The 20,000-nt window shown below is 39.9% G+C and overlaps 1 long non-coding RNA gene across 1 annotated transcript in view; it reads left to right on the top strand.

Annotated features, from left to right (window-relative positions):
- Positions 1-20,000, top strand: part of LOC135198421 (uncharacterized) — a 185,134-nt gene that overhangs the window by 126,978 nt on the left and 38,156 nt on the right. Inside the window, exon 3 of the long non-coding RNA XR_010310804.1 lies at positions 13,155-13,209. This is a non-coding gene — a long non-coding RNA (uncharacterized LOC135198421). The remainder of the gene's footprint in view (positions 1-13,154; positions 13,210-20,000) is intronic.

Genomic DNA, 20,000 nt, shown 5'->3' with positions numbered 1-20,000 from the left:
ATTCCTCTCATTCCTTGTACCAATTCCTCCTCCTCCTCCTCCTCCTCCGTCCCTACCTCTCCTCCTTCCTCTTCCTCTTCCTGAGTTATCAAAAAATTCAGGATGCTCTGTTCAGCAACAAAAAGCGACTCCCTTTCCTAGCAAAATCAACTTCCTTGGATATTTTGGTTGTTATGGTTGAGTCTGGATGTAGGATATCAGCACGAGAGAAGGATGACGTTTTGATTGCAAGCTGGAGATTTCTCTAACGCCCCCCCCCCCCCCCCCCCAACTTCCTCCTTTTTTAATGCTCGAGGAAATTATCAGTATTTCACTATATTTTTCTGATGCTTATTTCCCCAAAAGGGGGGGATGTAGTGCTTAGAAATTTCTAGTTCTTTTTAAGATTCGGACGTCACGTTTTAATTATTTTCGCTTTCTGTAAGAACTTATCATTTAAGATGATTGCACATTTCATTGAAATAAGTTAATATAATTCGGTTTTCCACCTAACTGTATGATGAGAGCAGCCCTTGTGTATATATTATAGTAATGAATCAGACTTCTTTGGATCTTATATTCAATCCTTCAGCAATGTGTCAGAGCGAAATATGTTCGCCCTGACTTATGTGTTTTTAAGGTCGGATAATCATTCGTAAATTTAATAATTCAGCTGGAAATAGAAATTCTAATTTATACTGAATTAGAATTCAGTTTATACTGGAATAATTCCGAAGATTAAGTCAAATTAGCTTCGATAACAGCTGAGTTTAGAATTCAATTCTTTTTTCATACACGCTCATGTCGATGTCGACAGAGCGAGAATTTTTAAGAATTTTTTAAATGCATATGATAGGAAGTAAAAGTTCTGGCGTGCTGGAGTATCCACACTGAAGAACTGTATACAAATGAACAAACAGTTAGTTAACAGGGGATTCATTGTCCCTGAAATTATCTAAGTACCTTAGCTTGAAGCATATATGTACACATTTTGTCCTATTCGTAGATGTTGATGTTTTCCTATTGGCTAAATTCCAAACTTTTGTGTGTGAATGAATTTACGATGTATGAAAAAAATGAATTGTGATAAGTATCACTATCCCATTTCTTTAAGTTCTGCTAATAGAGATTATATTCCAGATTGATCCTTATTCTTGTCTGTTAAGACTTCATTTTTTAAAAACCTGGTTAATAATCTAAAAGTTTTAACATACAGTAAAGGTAAACCTTGGTAAGTTTAGAGTTCTTAAAACCAGGATAACTTGGTATTAATGAACCAAATAAGAGCGATAATTTTGTCAGAATCTTTCAAAGGATGATAAATAAACGCTATCGAGGATGAAGGTTAAGAGTTAATAAATGGACGATGGCCATTTTCCAAAATTTCACTCTCTGAACTGAAAAACTAAACGTTATGCTGTGCGCATCTTTTTTCAAAGATCGCCGTCTTCTCAGTTAGAGTGTTTAATTTTTGATGATGTCAGATTAAATTAATTAGTGTCATTTCCAGTGTTTCAGATTGCAGAAATTAATTTTGGCTTGAAAATTACTTCGCTAATGTCAACATAATACTAAAGTTAAAATCTGGTACTATGCTTTTCGAAATTGTGATGTTATCAATGAAATAACAGCGACGAAGCAGAGTTTGCTACATCCTGTGCATGGACTTTGCATTCATTGGCACTCAGTACTCCTCTAAATTTCATTTTATGCTCCGGAAAGTTACATGTTATTAGCGTCGGTCACATCCTGGTGAACTGTGTTGGCTAACAGGCGAAACTAAGAGAAGAGGTAATATATGAATTGCCTTTGAGTACATTTCAATTCATTGTCAAGGCGCATCAAATCTCTATAGAACTCCTGGAAATTGAAATTATCTAGTGGAACGAAACAACAACTATAACTCAGTTACGAGACGAATCTTAGAAGAATATCTGTATTACCAGGTGTTGTTTCTAAAATTCAGAATGAGGACTTACTGTCGGGTAACTTTAAGTTAGTAACATAAAATCTATCTATTTACCACTCCCCACCCGCGAGAAAAGTTTAAATAGTTGTGCATAAATTTACAAGATGTGTCAATATTGGCTAAGAACTACTAACCCCTGTAAGCTTCGTGCTTTATATGTAAAGATGTCAGACATCTAAATTAGGAGAAGCAATGACAGTGAAACTGAATGAAGAACTAGGTAAATATACCAAGCATTAAACAATGAAAATTTCCTAGGGAGCCTAGCGCAGGTTATGTAATTAAACAGGAACTTAGATACCAATTTGCCTGCTGAGTAGCACTAAATGATAGGATATGAACCCAATATAGGTCCATGAAGTATGAGCAGGGTCTCAGAGCTTAGTCAGCCAGGATGTGTCTGTGTGTTTTCAGAACTAATTTATATCCCGAATAGGAAGATGAAAAGTGAAGGCAGAGATCCATTACATTTAGAATTGCAGACCCAGCATATCTACAAACAATGTCTAATTGAGTTTGCGCGCATTCACCAGAAATTAATTCACTCCAGGTGGAGGAACAATTGCTCTCTTGCATAAACAAACTTGAAGAATACAAGAATAAACATGATACACTGCCTCCTTTTTTTTTTTTTTTTTTTTTTTTTAAGAAGGCTGTACGCTCCTTTTTTTTTAAGAATCAATCGATTACAGTGTAGCAATCCACTCAACTATGGCTGTCAGTATTATTGGTGGAAATATAATTGATGAAAAGCCGTTTTTCAACACTGGCGTCCAGATAGATTTGTTGAAGAACCCATTCACATATAATCTTCAGATTCCTTGACTGATTAATAAATCTAGTATGGTCAACAGTGCAATTAATTTCTTTTCTGGAGATCACTTGCTATTCAATGCGGACAAAGAATTTTATTTGGGTCATTAGGTATTCAAATCAGGTGCTATACACAGTGTCAAGGACAGCCAAATAACGGTAGCATAGTACTACATATAACAAGATGTTGGAATTTTCACACTTCTGAAGGAATCAGTGGTGAAGCTTGATGTGAAAAATGGGGCTTAGCACCCATCAGTTTTGAGAACAGGCTCTTCTATTTCTTTTGTGAATAACAATGGCCATAATCTGTAATTCACTACTGAAGCGCTGACAATGAAGGCGCATAAGATAGGATTATCCCTTTTTCTTTCAGAAAGCAGGGCAAAATAAGTTCGTGAGATTCCATAAGTCTCATTCATCTCACTGATATTCTTTAGCAAATAAAACTAGGGTCTCGGTCTGTTATCATCTTGATTTATCAAACACCAAAGTGTATTTCGCCAAAACTTAGTATTTAAGTATGGCTGGCGTGAGAAGGTTCACCATACAGAAGAACTGGGCATTTCTGCCAACAGTCAGGCTGAGGGAACCATATAACTCACTGCTACCACTGTTGAACAGTGTTCAAATAGCATAAAATACGTGCTTCATTTTGGGTGGGGCGTGTGGGACAGATATTACTGCAATAACCACAAACACATCAAACCGGTCTAGTACTACATGAGAATTGATGAGACTAGGTGCATCATGAGAAATCTCCTTGACTGACCTGCACATACCACTGAATGTTGTCAAGAGCTGAGCAATTGCAGTTGTTATAAGGAATTATCCTAGTAAGTGCAAATGGTGAAGCTGAGAACTCATTTACATTGGTACTGCAATGCTTTAAAGGACGAACTGGAGATTAGATTCAATTCATGAAGAACTTCTTTTGAAAAACTACATCATTTTTGACTGTCGTACTTTATAGAAGTATTAACATCATGTTGCTAGTTCTTGATCTAGCTACATGATCTAAAGAACATAAAAACTCGTCAGTAGGATAATCCACTCGATTTCTATGCCAAAACGTTAAATTTTATGAGCCAAATGGCGACAGTGTTCGTAAATGTTCGCCCTGTTCAAATTTTAAGTGGCTGGGACATTTTGCTCTGAGAATGAACCAAAGTAGAATAGTCATGGCAATTTTCCTGCTTGGATCACCAACTGAATGATAATTTCAATTAACTTTCCCTCTGCCCCCCAGCTCTGAATAAAAAGAGGTTTTGGTTAAAGCAAGGATTTTTTTATAAATATTTTTTTGTACATGAACTTCCCTGCCAGATATATACTTAGCTTAGGTCTCTGACGTCACGACAGAAAATTCAAAACTTGCGGCACACGCTACAGGTAGGTCAGGTGATCTACCTTACCCGCCGCTGGGAGGCGGATGTAAGAACCAGTCCCCCTTTCTTGTCAGATTATTTTCTGTCGCCGGCTGGACAACACCTGTTGTTCAGTCCTTACGATAGTTAAATTCGTTCTCGTTGCCGACGATTTGGATTTTGGTGAAGTACCCTTTGTTTGTTGGCATACGCTTTTTGGACTGTTTTTTGGATTTTTCTTTTGGATTTCTCTTACAAAATATATAATCATGGATGATTCTGAAGTTAAGAAACCTAGTTTATTTAGGGTTTGTTCAGTGAAGGAATGTAAAGTTAGGCTTCCTAAAGCTGCATTAGATCCTCACTCTGTATGTACGTCTTGTAGAGGGAATGAATGCTCTTTTATTAACCCTTGCAAAGAGTGTGAGAATTTGGATGAGGATGGTTGGAAGGCTCTTTCTTCTTATGTGAGAAAGTTAGAGAAGGATAGGGTGCGCAAGGCTTCTTCAAGGAGCTCTAGTAGATCGAGGGTGAGTGAAGTTGACGCTGAGAATCCTGTAGTAGAAGTAGTTCCTTCTCCGGTTTCAGCCCCTGCGCCCAGCTTTGAACCCGAAGATTCGTTTTCGGAAGTTGCTTCTGGGAGAGCCTCGATCAGGAGTAAGGAGAGCCTCGCTCGCTCTCGACAAGGTAAGAGTGATGATAGTGCAAGTGATCAGTGCAGTGCCCCTAGTGCAGTGGAGGGTGCGTCTGACCGGCTCACTAACGCTTCCAGGCCTAGACCTCTTCCAGACTCCCAGACCCAGTGGAGGAGGAAAGTCGAAAGCCGCAGGAAGGTTAGGGAGAACCCCCACCGGTCAGGCGTCCCCTCTGCAGTTCCTGTTGCTCGTTCCCAGGCTGCCTTGGATCGAACCAAGAAGGATTTATTGCGCCAATGCTTCTCGTCATCTTCGTCGCCTTCTCCTCAGCGTAGATGGAGCGCCTCGGAGTCGTCTCGCCCTCTCAAGAGGCCCTGGAAGGCTCCTTGCGCCCTTCCTTCCAGCCCCGAATCCTTCGCGGAAAAACCAGAAGTGGAACGCAAGAGAACCAAGATTTCGTCCGTTTACGCTTCTCCTGTTCACTCTCGGACTTCGTCCCCTGTAGAGGAGTTTAAGAGGTCTCCTGCGCGTATCCTGGCGGGTTTGCAGGCGCAGATTGCGGCTTTAGCGGAGTCTATTGCCGGGACTTCTCATCGTCGGAAGGACGCCTCACTTCCGGTTTGAAAGAAGTCTAAGAACGTTCCTTCGGCTAAATCTCCTCTGGCTAGAGAAGCTTTTGAGCCTGTTTAGTAGGAAGTCAGAAGTGCAGGCTGAAGCTCGGGATCTTCCTCCGAGTAGGCTCTCCTCTCTTCCCAGCAAGAGTTGTGAGCATGTCAGGCGTAAGGAGCCGGACAGGCTCTCTCCTCAGGATTTCCGCTCCTCTTCAGTTAGGCGTCAAGAGCCTCGTTTTCGTCAGGAGCGAAGGAAGAGTTCTTCTCCTGGTGGCCACTCTCCTTTTGACGGACGCTCGGAGCCTAGTAGGCGTCGAGAGCCTAGTAGGCGTCAAGAGCCTAGTAGGCGCCAAGAGCCTAGTAGGCGCCAAGAGCCTTGTAGGCGGCAACGGAAGCTTTCTCCTCCGTTGGATCACTCCCGATTGGATAGGCGCTCAGAGCCTTGTAAGCGCCGCGCTTCTGACAGGGAATCCTCTGTGGATGTTTTCTCTCCCCGTGGCAGGCGTCAAGAGCCTGGCAGGGGTTTTGAGCCTGATAGGCATCAAGAGCCTGGTAGGTGTTTTGAGGATGGCAGGCGCCAAGAGCCTAGCAGGCGCAGAGAGCCTGATAGGCGCTCTCCTTTTTCCAGACGCTCTTCTGTGGAGTTAGAATTTGTTTCCGACAGACGAGCCTCCACTTGTAGGCGCTCTCCTAGTAGGCGCTCCCCAAGTAGGCGCTCTCCTAGCAGGCGCTCCCCAAGTAGGCTCTCTCCTGGGAGGCGCTCTCAAAGTAGGCGCTCTCCTGGTAGGCGCTCTCCAACTAGGCGCTCTCCTGGTAGGCGCTCCCCATGTAAGCGCTCTCCCAGTGGATTTTTCTCCCAGATAGGCGCTCGCCTAGTAGCGCTCTTCCGAACAGGCGCTCTCCAAGGTATTAGCTCTCCTCCGGGCAGTAGAGCTTCTAGACGTCATTCTTCGGAAGAATTTATTGGGGATTCTGAGGAAGATTTGCCCAAGGATGCTTCGGTTTCTTCATATAAGAGACTGACAGACCTCCTCTTGCAAGATTTTGGGGAGTCTCTTTCGGCCGTTGCTCCTCCGTCTCCTCCGTCCTTATTTTCAACGACCAATACGGCTAAGAAGTCTTCAGTCGTTAAGATGAAGCCGACAGTGTCTATGAAGAAGGCTCTGAAGAACTTTGACGACTGGTTGGTTTCAAAAGAAGAGAAAGGCAAGACAGTTTTTTTCTTTTCCCCCGTCCAAACTGGACGGGTAAGATGGGGTTCTGGTACGAGTCAGGAGAGCCCTTGGTCTGACTCTTCCCTCTTCTGCAGACTCGGACTTCTCTTCGTTGGTTGATTCCAACGACGTGGGGTATGAGCGAGTTGGATCACCTTCTGAAGGGAATGTTCTGAGTCTTAGAAGTTTTTAACTTTCTTGACTGGACCCTTGGAGTCTTGGCTAAGAGGACTCAAGAGCAAGACACTCTTTCGCCTGAAGACCTCCACGCAGTTCTGTCTTGTATGGACAAGGCAGTGAGAGACGGTTCCGGGGAAATTGCTTCACTTTTTGGGTGCAGGAGTAGTAAAGAAGAGGGCCGTTTTCTGCTCTTTTCTTACCAAGGCGGTTTCTCACGCACAGAGAGCTTCCTTGCTGTATTCACAACTTTCCCCGCAACTCTTCCCGAAGAAGATTATTAAATGATATCTCCAGCTCGTTATCAGCAAAAGCGACGCAGGATATGCTGGCTCGCTTTCTGCTAGAATCCCGAAACCTTCGTTTCAACAGAAGACGAAGAAGGAGGCTCAAAGTAGGCAAGAACCCTTTCGAGGAGGACCTTCGTCTCGCTCTTCTTCCTCCAGAGGTTCGAGACCACCTAGAAGAGGAAGGACCTTCTCGGTCTATTAGGGCCAAGAAGTAGTTCGTGTGTCCTCCAGACAACTGAGGGTGTCAGACTTCTGAACTTTGCAGATGTCTGGGCACGAAAGGGGGCGGACAACTGGTCCCTCGCTATCATCAAGAGGGGATACCTCATTCCCTTTATCTCGAGACCACCCTTGACCACCACTCCAAGGGCACTGGTGGCCAAATACAAAGACCCACTAATGAATCAAGCCCTCGCTCTAGCGGTAGAGCTGATGTTAGAGAAAGAGGCAATAGAGATGGTTCAGGACCCTCTTTCAGCGGGGTTCTACAACCGTCTGTTCCTAGTTCCAAGAACTCAGGAGGATGGAGGCCGGTTCTGGACGTGAGCGCCCTGAATGTCTTTGTGAAGAAGAGGAAGTTCGCTATGGAGACGACTTCATCAGTCTTAGCAGCTCTTCGTCCCGGGGACTGGATGGTGTCGCTGGACCTTCAGGACGCTTACTTCCATGTGCCGATCCATCCTTCTTCTCGCAAATTTCTCAGATTCATGTGGGGAGGGAACGTTTTTCAGTTCAGGGCCCTATGCTTCGGCCTTTCCACGGCCCCCCAAGTATTCACAGGACTGATGAAGAACGTTGCCCAGTGGCTTCATCTCGAGGGAATGAGGATTTCCCTCTACTTGGACGATTGGCTTATCAGGGCCAAATCCAAGGAGAAATGTCTGGAGGACTTACGAGTGACGTTGAATCTAGCAGTTTCTCTGGGTTTGCTAGTGAATTTCGAGAAGTCACAGCTAATCCCCAGTCAAGAGCGTATCTATCTGGGGATTTGATGGTCTCAGGTTTTTCGGGCGTATCCGTCCCCAAAGAGGATAACCCGAGGTTTGGAGAAGGTAGCAATCTTTCTAGAGAAAGATGTATGCACAGCGAGGGATGGATGAGTCTGTTGGGGACACTCTCCTCGCTGGAGCAATTCGTTTCTCTAGGAAGGTTGCACCTCAGACCCCTACAGTTCTTCCTGACGAGGAACTGGGATCGAAAATCTCAAGGTCTGGACTTTGCGTTCAAGATTTCGCAAGAGATAAAGGAGGATCTACGTTGGTGGCTAGACCCTCTATTGTTCAAGGAAGGCCTTTCCTTGCAGGTTCGGAATCCCAACCTAGTGTTATATGCAGACGCTTCGGACATAGGTTGGGGAGCTACTCTCGGGTCGAGAGAAGTGTCAGGCACCTGGATGGGGATCAGGTGTCCTGGCACATCAACAAGAAGGAGCTAACAGCGATTTGGTTAGCTCTCAAGACCTTCGAACCCCTCGTAAAAGGGAAATATGTTCAGATCAACTCGGACAACACCACAGCCCTGGCTTACATTCGGAAACAGGGGGGGGACTCACTCTTTCTCCCTGTACGAGACAGCGAGATCGCTCCTCCTGTGGTCAGAGGAAAGGAAGATAAGGCTTCTCACCAGGTTCGTACAGGGAGAAAGAAATGTCAGAGCGGATCTGCTAAGCAGAAGGAATCAAGTCCTTCCCTCAGTGTGGACTCTGCACGCGGACGTATGCCAGGAGCTGTGGAGGACGTGGGGCAGACCCCATCTCGATCTATTTGCGACCTCCAGGAATGCGAGGATAGATCTATACTGCTCCCCTTATTGCAGACCCAAGAGCAGTGGCAATAGATGCATTCCTGATGGATTGGAGGAATCTGGATCTTTACGCGTTCCCGCCTTTCAAGATTCTAGGGGAAACGTTAAGGAAGTTCGCAGCTTCAGAGGGAGCAAGGATGACTTTGATAGCTCCGTTCTGGCCCGCCCACGACTGGTTCACAGAGGTACTGGAATGGCTGGTGGATGTCCCAAGATCCCTACCACTAAGAGTCGATCTGCTCAAACACCCCCACTTCGACAGGTTTCACAAAAACCTCCCCGCTCTCAGTCTGACTGGATTCAGACTATCAAGAGTCTCGTCAGAGCTAAGGGCTTTTCGGCAAAATCTGCGAGGGCTATTGCCAATGCACGTAGACCTTCCACATCTAGAGTCTACCAGTCGAAGTGGGATGTTTTTCGACGTTGGTGCAGGACTCGTAAAGTTTCCTCTTCCAGTACCTCTGTGACTCAGATAGCAGATTTCCTTATCTACCTGAGGAAAAATGCGGGTTAGTTGTCTCCACCATCAAAGGGAGTACAGGAGCATGCTTTCCTCAGTTTTTCGTCATAGAGGATTAAACATATCTGAAGACAAGGACCTCCATGATTTAATCAGATCGTTTGAAACGGTTAAAAGAACCTCCTCCTTAGTTCCTAGCTGGAATCTAGATGTCGTGTGCTGCCTTTTCCTTGACTGATGGTCCTCAAGGTTCGAACCTCCCATACAGCTTCGTTCAGAGACCTTTCGATGAAGACTCTTTTTCTCTGTGCGTTAGCGTCAGCGAAGAGGGTCAGCGAGCTGCAGGCTCTAGAAGGTGAGGTAGGTTTCCAAGGAGGCTCCGCGGTTTGCTCTTTTCTTCGGCTTTCCTAGCCAAGAATGAAAACCCTTCAACCCGTGGCCCAGGAGCTTCGAAATCAAAAGCTTATCCTCCTTATTTGGTGGGGACAGAAGGGAGGAGGACTCTTTTGCCCGGTGAGAAGCCTGAAATTTTATCTTCAGAGGAAGAAAAGACTTGCTGCTAATGAAAGCAATCTCTGGTGCTCTGTAAGGGACCCCAGTAGGCCCTTATCTAAAAATTCCCTCTTATTCTTTATCAGGAATGTTATTAGAGAAGCACACACATCTTGCAATCAGCAACAGTTTAGCCTTCTGAAAGTCAAGGCGCACGAAGTACGGGCCATCGCGACGTCTTTGGCTTTCAAGAAGAATTTGTCATTACAAAACCTTATGAAGGCCACTTTTTGGAGGTGTGAATCAGTCTTCTCCAATCACTACCTAAAGGACGTATCGATTACGTATGAAAAGTGTTTTGGGCTAGGCCTTACGTATCGCGATTCAGTGCTGGGGCAGGGAGCTGAAACACATCCTTTTTAATCCTTTTCCCTGTTAGTTTTAATTTTGAGTTTTTTGGTTGTACGAAGGAGGTTGCAGAGGCAACTCCTTCTTTCGTATACTAATGTTAGTATTTGGTTAGGTGATCGGTTGTGCTTGAGGCTCCTTGCAATTGGTAGTGATAGGCTCTGGCATGTAAGCGGGTTGATCCCCATTGACCAGACCCTGCTTGGATTCTGCCAAGTAAGTGGACTCAGTTCCCATTGGTAGACCCAAAGAGTTCTTCAGCCATAGGTCTCGCCATCGCTGAGACTCTTTAGGCAACGCAGACTAATAGACAGTAACTATCAAGTCTTCTGCCTAAATCAGGTAAGAACCAGAGGTTTATATTTTTTATTCCTTTAACATGTGTTGTCCCCACTTTCTAAGTAAGTATGTGTCTCTTTCCCTCCACCAAGGGTGTCAATCAGCTAAGTATATATCTGGCAGGGAAGTTCATGTACAAAAATGATATTGTTAGTATACAATAAAGTTTTGTACATACTTACCTGGCAGATATATACGATTGATGGCCCGCCCAGCCTCCCCTCAGGAGACAGGTGGAAGAAAATGACCTGACAAGAAAGGGGGACTGGTTCTTACATCCGCCTCCCAGCGGCGGGTAAGGTAGATCACCTGACCTACCTGTAGCGTGTGCCGCGAGTTTTGAATTTTCTGTCGTGACGTCAGAGACCTAAGCTAAGTATATATCTGCCAGGTAAGTATGTACAAAACTTTATTGTATACTAACAATATCATTTTAAAGATCCTCAAATGAATGTTTTAGTATGGCTAAAGTTATTGATTAAGGTTTATTAGTATTTCCTCAATAATCATTTCATACTTACATATTGTGGTTGCTACGACGAAAATGGTAATATCATTGAAGTGAATTTTGTGATCGGTATGGAAAGTTGTAAATAAACCCAAGTGTTCCGCGCTGTAAATAAACAAAACGCAACCCACTTTTGTCTCTGTGGAGAATTTTGGTCATTTGTTTTAATATTTCACCCCAGTGTATAATGTGGCCTGATTTAGGGGACAGGGAACCAGATAAAGCTAAAAGTGATGGTTATTGTTAATGTGAAGTTATACCGCGTTTCAGCGTCGTATTCTCCCTGCAATAATCGATTGTGTACCACTTTTGTCTCTTCAGACTATGCATTAGAACATTAAATTTTTAGTCTTCATAAATTTTTAAGAGCTTCTAGAGACCAATTATGTGATTGGGTAGGTAGGTAAGCTGTCTCCGATGAGAGGTGGAAATCTGCCTTTTTTCTATGGAAGAAAAGACTTTATAATGTACTATACATTAAAGGGGACATGAGTGATGCACTGGAGAAAAAGTAGTTTGGTTGGAGAGAGAGAGAGAGAGAGAGAGAGAGAGAGAGAGAGAGAGAGAGAGAGAGAGAATGCAGGGGAAAAATGTAAGCCAAAGTGCTTTCTCCCCAGGTGTATATATCAACCTTTCAGTCAATATTGGCACAGAAATGTCAATTTCATGGAGAGGTTGCACTTAATGCATGGGAAAGTTTGTAACCAGTTTGGTCAGCTTGTTGCATTTTTATATCGACATTATTTACGAACCATATTTTGTAAGGCTGTTGTTTTGTTCTTTTCTAAGTCATAAATGTTTTAGAGCAGTTGTTGTAAGTATTACTTTACTCGTTTAGAGGTGATACCATTAAGATATACCTGAATTAGGATGTCTTTAAGAAGTAAGTTCTGAGATCACATCATATCTTAACCGTTATTTGAAGAAAACTAGATAATTAGTACTTCTTACAAAAATGTGTTAACTGCGAAGTTCAGATTCTCTTCAAATGGTTAGACAACAATAAACGGTGACTTTGTAAAACGAAAAGACGAAGAAAATGTTTAGGAAAAACTAAACCGGATGTGACAGGTGTTCAAGCGACAAGTTCGATTTAAGTTAGCAACAAAGAAAGGAACACAAACTGTCGGTGTAAATATAGCGGTATCGCAAACGGAGAATCTCTCTCTCTCTCTCTCTCTCTCTCTCTCTCTCTCTCTCTCTCTCTCTCTCTCTCTCTCACACACACACACACAGTCTGTTGTAACTTTGGTTAAACAGGTAATATGGCTTGTATATAGTTTTTTTTTTTTTGTCCATAATCGATCATCGGTTCAACTTTTTGTCTTAATTGCTTGAAATTGAAATTATTTTAGTCTCGTCCATTGTTTTGTTTGTTGTTAACGCAATATGCCTCTTATTCCGTTCTAATCTTTAAGACAGAAAAATCACTAAAGTTCTCATGTATTTTATTAGGAAATTAACAATCTTGTGACGATAACTATATCGCCTTTGAAGATTATTTTCACTCGTGAAAATGGAGTTTTACAAGTACATTTTCATCTCATATTTGGATTAGTACATACATAAGTGTTTGATTCATTCTTTCCCATTTTTCTTGAAAATTTAACCGAATTTTGGAAAAGGCCTCTTGGAAGCTCATCCACAAGCTTGTGAAAACTCTGAATGAATTGCTCTCTCATTTCCCTATTTACCTAAAATGTCTAATTCATACAACCTGAATAAAACTCTCTACATCAATCCGTCCTAGAATACCTCCCGTCTTTCACATTTCTTTGACCATTTAAAATTATAACTTCCCGTATCATAAATTTTAAATTTTTTGTTTCAAAATGCATCTGCTATGACTCTCCTGACTTTTAGCCAGCTGATTAAATTTTCACATCAAATTCTTTCATCTCTGCAGCAATTTTAGTATGGTTGATTTGTATCAGTTTCTTCTTGTACTTTCCTCAATTGTAAGATATTCCTCACTTTACCTTGTAAAGTGCGGTTGGCATCAATATTCCCAATAATGGTCATTAACTCCCGTATAACTGTAGTTTTTATATATTGTATTTAGAATTTAACTATTTTTCCTTTTTTACAGACAAGGTGGCTGTCATGCAGTGTCCAAAGTCTACATCTGTCAGGGTACTGCAGGGGTAAGTATTCCTAGAAATATCTAAGAGGCAATAATATCAATAGCTTCGGGTTACAAGCAGTGGCAGGTGGGGAGAAAACATGATTTTCTCTTCAGAGGAGAAGATACAATGACTCTTGAATATGCGTTATGTTCAGTCATATTTTACTAGTTTGTAAGGCTGTAACCAAAACACACATGTACTGATACCTTATTATATAATAGAATATATTATATAATATATATATATTATATATTATAATATATATATATATTAATATATATAACATATATAGATATCTATATATACCACACACACACACACACACACACACACACACACACACATATATATATATATATATAAATATATATATATATATATATATATATATATATATATATATATACACGGGCAACATGACTGGTTCTTACTAAACTATCTCTTAGTTTTCAGCATAGGAGGAAATTTTTAGTATTGCGTATAGGAGCCACTTTGTCTCTATTTCACCATTCGCTTGAAATACCTTGTATATATTTTTAGTTTGGTTTGGAATTTTATTGTGTCATTTTTTCGAACTTTTCCCATCGGTATAGTCAAAGAATCCAATCAGCTTTTATTTGTTTGTTGTTGATAGAACACCTATATTCTGTCATGTAGTGTCAGGTTAGAGCAATTCTATATAGACCGCTAAGATTCGGAGAAAATATGAATGCAAAATAATGTCTACGGGGATGGAGATTGGAATAACCGAAGTCAGACTCATGAAAAAAAATAAGTTGTAGCAATATAATGAATAAATTCATGAATATATGGACAGTTAGCTCTACCAGGATACCATAGAGGATTTCAGTGAAGTAGGACTTCAATAGCTGGAAATCGTTTTTCTTTTTGGAAAGTCTTCTGTGGGTACATAATTGAGGATGTTAAGAACTAGATGCTGGTTATTCAAAATAGCCATAGTCTTCGGAGGTTATTTTTCTTTGTCTTTGGACTCCAAGTAAGAACAGAAGACGATTATTATCTTCACAAACGCTGAAATATATGTAGGGATATGTACTACGTCACTATATTCCTGGTTGGCATGTGAAGTATGTGGTATTGGGGTTAAAATGATTTCCGGCAAGGAGTCGAATGTCACCTTTTTGGGTCTCTTACCTTAGGGCGAAAATTCTTTATCGTTTTCTTGCACACCGATGCCGAAGGTCCTGCGGGTTAAAGCTCTTCGTAATTAAGATTAGTCCAATAAGATTTCGTGGAATGGAGACAGAAAAATGTGTGTGCGTGTGCGTGTGCGAGAGAGAGAGAGAGGAGAGAGAGAGAGAGAGAGAGAGAGAGAGAGAGAGAGAGAGAGAGGTTTTCAAAACACTACTATTTTTTTATAAAGGTCTTTTATTTTAATGTACTAGGAGAAGAATGCGAAAAATTACATTTACTGTAGAATTACGGGCGCATCATAAGAGTCATGATCAACGCACTACTTTGGTTGGATTGAACTGATTAATTTTTAAATGCTTTTTAATATGAAGGTAACTCGCACAATGTTTGGCTATTGGTCGAGTGGATATTGCCATGGCGAGTCATTAAATAAAATAAGTCATTAAGAATAGTTAAAGGATTATGGCAGTTATCTGTAAGCGTGAATTAGCCAAAGTTATTTATCAAGATTATTTTCTTTATTATGATTCTCATAATTGCATTTGTCTAAGGGCCTCTCTCGCCTCTTTTGCATATGTAATTAACAGGTAAAAGATTTAAGGGAATTAAGCCATAGTGCAAGTTTTAATTCAAAACATTCACTTGTGAAATGGAAAAATTGCCTGACAATTTTATGTCAAGAACTTGCAAGAGATTTAGTGGCAAAGGAAGACAACAGGAGGGAAAATGATTGTAATAAAAGAACAAGGCAGAGATGGAGATACGAGAAAAGTGGTGTTAAAAGTTCAGATGACTAAAGAACAAAAATAAAAGGGGAAAAAATAGTTACGTAACTCGTTCGGAGGTGGGATTGAAATGAAAAGAAAGGAAAGCTTTATTTTCCATTTTATGATCAGGATTTCAGGATGGAAATACGAAATTACCCTTTAGGTTCAATAAGGAACACACGAGTCCATCTATGGAAAAATGCATCTATGTATATGTAACATTCATAGAATGAGTGTGGTTGACAGCTATACGTTTCCCATTTTCTATAGAATACGAAAATGAATGTTTTTTTTTTTTTTTTACTTTTTTTCGATTGAAACTGAAGTCCAAATATACTTTGATATTTTCTCCAGAGTTTATGGCAACGTTTCATGTATAGGATTGGTAATAACCAGGGAAAAAGTTCTAGCTTGTCAGTATTTGTTATTTTTTAATTTTTTATCTACTGTATTACACATTGAATAGGTAAAAGTTCTCATATATATATATATATATATATATATATATATATATATATATATATATATATATATATATATATGATTAATATTGCATTCAAGAAGTGGGTTAGTCCTAACACGTGTAACAGTGATCGATGAATCTATACCGTTTCAAGCATATGCATGGTGCGTGCTGCCTTTTTATGATTGTGTTTTATATTCTCATTTATCATTTATATTAATCAAATTTTTTGCAACATCTGAGTTGTTCATGTAAAAGCACGCTGCTTAAATTTCGATCATCCATTCAGTCAGTATCAAAATTCGTCCCTCCTTTGATTTCATTTATCACGAAAGTGATATTATAGGAACATCATATTTCAACGTGAACATTCTTAGATTTTAGGGAATCGTGAATTCCACCAAAAGCTTTTTCTATAGATAATATTCTTCCACTCAAATTTCTCCAAGGAACTTTAACAAAAGGAAGTTTCTTTTTCACTACCCGACGTTTTTGGTAGTTGTTTTCAATCAGTGTAGTTCTCTACTATTGCTGCTTCCAATTATAAAGTGAAATTTTTAGTTGAATCACAGAATGGTTTGGGAATTTTTAGGATACTTGAAAAACAAATTCTGCTTCCCTCGTGAGAACTATGCTTATGAGATCTACAAGTAGCTTCAATTTCCGCTTAAATCTTTTTGATTTCACTTTGAAGGTATGAAATTTGATATACAACAATGCTCAGTCTGATTGATCAGGTTGTTAGTCAAAACAAGTTTCTAAAAGAAATTAAAAAAAAAAAACAATAAAAACTAGCCCTGTCACTGCAGCAAATGCGTTTCTTAAATGTCAAGATTTTGATAGAAAAAAAAAGAAAAAAGTCTAGTATTTCATTGATATCATTTTCTTTCGTTTTCAATTAGTATAGAATTTCTTTTGTTTATAACATTTTATTCGTTGTGCATTTCCTGTTTCATTCACCAGCAAATGACACTGGGTTTCCAGACTGTTGTGGCCGCAGTGCTACAAATTGTATTACATTCAAAGCTTCCGATTCAGGAAGTTTATCCAATGAACTGAATCCTTGCCTCGAAAGACGATGTTCAGTTTATAATGTATACTACTTTTTATTGTCCAAATTCAGTTTAAGGATTGTTTAAATAAAACAAAAACTTCGTCTGTTATGGCAGAAGGGACCAGATAGGGACAAGAGATTATCGGATTGACACTTGAGATTTTATGAGAAGGGGCGAAGACGATGTCGAACATGTACCGTGATGATTGCAACAGCAAAGACTGTCTGACAACATGCATGGTTGCTTGTACGTGTCATAAGAAAAAAAAATAGGATCCTTTTATATACTTTTTATATCTGGAAATATCTGCCACTCGCTCGTGTTTTGCCGTGTACTGGAAAGAAACGTCAGTGTACATCATATATTTTCATCGACGCAAGCCCTTGCTGTCCGTGTCGTTTACGGATGGGGCAGTGGGCGCCGTGGTTAAGTAGTTCAGCCCTTTGCCACTGTTATTTAGGTCCGTGGTTCGCTCCCAACCTACTTTCCAACAGACCACCATCTGCAGATTTATTCCAGTGTGGTTAAGAAAAAGGCAACATCTCCTCCAAAGTGGGATGAGGCGAATGATGGCAATGTTAACTGCCACTGAAAGGAAAATCAATGAGATCCACCAGACTGTATCTGTAGTACTTTTTGGGGTTATAAACACACACGATCATGCACGCACATGAAAGATAAACTCTTTTATACATAGTTAAAAGTAGACTTGTAACTGCATTATATATATATATATATATATATATATATATATAATGTAAGTATGATATATATATTATATATGTATATAATATACATACATACATACATACATACATATATATATATAGATATATATATATATATATATATATATATATATATATATATATATATATATGTATATATATATATATGGAAGGCTGGGTGATGGATGCGAATGAAGCTTTTGAGATGAAAATTATGTTTGCCTAGTGTGTTGGCATGTGAAGAATGATCGAAATGGGGAGAAATAGGAGAACGGTGATTAAAGATAAGAGCATAGAGCATAACGTTTTGACATGGCTTGGTCATGTCGAAGGAATGAAGGACGATAATTTGTTGAAAAAGAATGAATAATTCTCAAGCGTAAGGCGGGGAGAATAAAGGAAGCCCTAGAACGTCCCAGATAGATGAATGGAAAAGGTAATGAAGAGGAAAGGCTTAATATCCAGGCAGTGCGAGAATGGGTGCTGGGTAGAATGGAGTGGCATAGATATTGAAGGGCGCTTTAGATGATCTGCTGGTGAGTTTTTTTTATGAAGGTGTACGAAAGAAATATTGTAGATTTTTGTTCTACTTTTGTGTAGCTATTTTTCGGCAGCCACTCTTGTTAGGGTGAAATGGCTTAATGAAGGCAGATATACATTCTAAATAGACGTAGGTCAAAATGACTTATTTCGTAAGTAAAGATCTACATTGTTTAAGAGAGAGAGAGAGAGAGAGAGAGAGAGAGAGAGAGAGAGAGAGAGGGCGTTACCGTTAATCTTAAGCGGTTTGCCTTGGGTATTCCATATCTGTTGCTGAGGACCTCGGTCTCATCACGCGTAGTTAATAGGTTTGAGCCTGGAGAGAAATTTTCATGTATCTATTCTCGTGAATTCCTTTAAAATACTGAACACGGAATGCGACGGAATTTATATATTCTTTCACTTTTACTTTTCTAGCACTCGGCGAATTTGGTTGTAGTGGTACGTGTTAAGTAATTTGATTAAAAGCTTGGACGAAATGTTATTTCAAATAGGCATGCAATGGGCACACAAACAGTGCAGGTAGACAGTGAGGTATTGTCTTATGATTTCTGTAACTGTATTCATTGTGAGAGATATTCTAACTTGGCTTTTTTTTCTGCGGACAAAATCTCCTTTAGTCTGTGTAATTACTTTAATTCATATATATAAAAAAATAGTTTGGCTGAGAATTTAAGCTTGTTATTTGAAGACGAGGATGAAGAATCTAATTTTGTGTATTGTATTGTTTCTGCCTCATCTATCTCTGCTATATTGTAGCCCTGGGCTGAAATGAAGATTATTATTATTATTATTATTATTATTATTATTATTATTATTATTATTATTATTATTATTATTATTATTATTATTATAAAGCAGCCCAAGATGAAGCGAGATCACTCAGGATTTCACTGTACCTCGCCATTCGTACTTGTAAGGCTTGTGCTGTTCAGTTTCTCATATTGATACGGAGAATGTTAATTTGTACAGGTCTGCTTGCAGATGTGAATCATGTGATCTATATTTTACAAACTGATTTATTATCTTAATTAGCTTGCTTCTTAATTTTCAAATGTAGCTCTTACGGGTGAGCTGTAGTCACGAACTTATTTACAATGTACACGATCTTGCTGTACCCGTTTAAGTTGTCCTGGGAGAAATTCGTGTTATTCTTTTATTCACACCATCCGCTCGCCAGAAATAAGAGTCTCATTGTTTTTTAACTGTATTTAAGTGAAGGCTGTGTACGTTATCTACAGTGATCTATTCCGTCGGCAAGTTTTCAAGACATTGTTTTAACGTCTTTCCTTCTTAAAGGATTATGCGCTTCCAAATAATTTTCTAGGACGTAAATGGACTGCTGTAGGCCTCGTTGTACTCTAGAGAATAATAATAATAATAATAATAATAATAATAATAATAATAATAATAATAATAATAATAATAATAATAATAATAATAATAATAATAATAATAATAATAATAATATTCAAATGCGTTTCGTAGGGGAAAATTGTTGAAAGGTTAAGCGATTTTTTAGCCCTCGGGGGAAGTCTCACTTTTGGAAGGTCTGTTAATCAGGATTATGACAAATAGTTTTCATATTTATACGAACTCTGCCTCACCTATTCATAGTATCACTTAAGCATCATCTCTATGAGAACTACCATAGAAACAGGTCAACCTCAGATTAGCTGAATGTGTAAGATAGATGCTAAAATGAAGCATTTGTAAATTAGAACAACCATGACTGCGTGAAAATTCTTCATCATTGTCATTAGCTGTACATTTTGTTATAAAATTCATTTGAACTGAGAAAACGGAGAGTCCCAATCTGTACAGCAGCAAGGGGAACTTGAGGGTATTCGCCCCCTTCCAGAACATTTGCTTTTTGATTGCAGTCGGCAGGTAGCCTGTCAATAAGCCTCCGAGGAGGGTAGCTTTGCATGGCTTCAGGTTCATATATAGTCCCCGTAGGGGGGTAATGCCGCCAATTGCATCCGCCCATGGGCACACTGTAGGCCTTACTTAAGGTTTTTTTGCAACGTCCCTTCGGCTCCTTGCTGCTTCATATTTTCTTTCTTCCACCTGACTTTCCACCCCCTCTCCTAATAATTGA

This window comes from Macrobrachium nipponense, chromosome 22, assembly GCF_015104395.2.
Source record: "Macrobrachium nipponense isolate FS-2020 chromosome 22, ASM1510439v2, whole genome shotgun sequence".
NCBI lineage: Eukaryota > Metazoa > Arthropoda > Malacostraca > Decapoda > Palaemonidae > Macrobrachium > Macrobrachium nipponense.
This window is presented reverse-complemented; position numbering and strand designations above follow the sequence as displayed.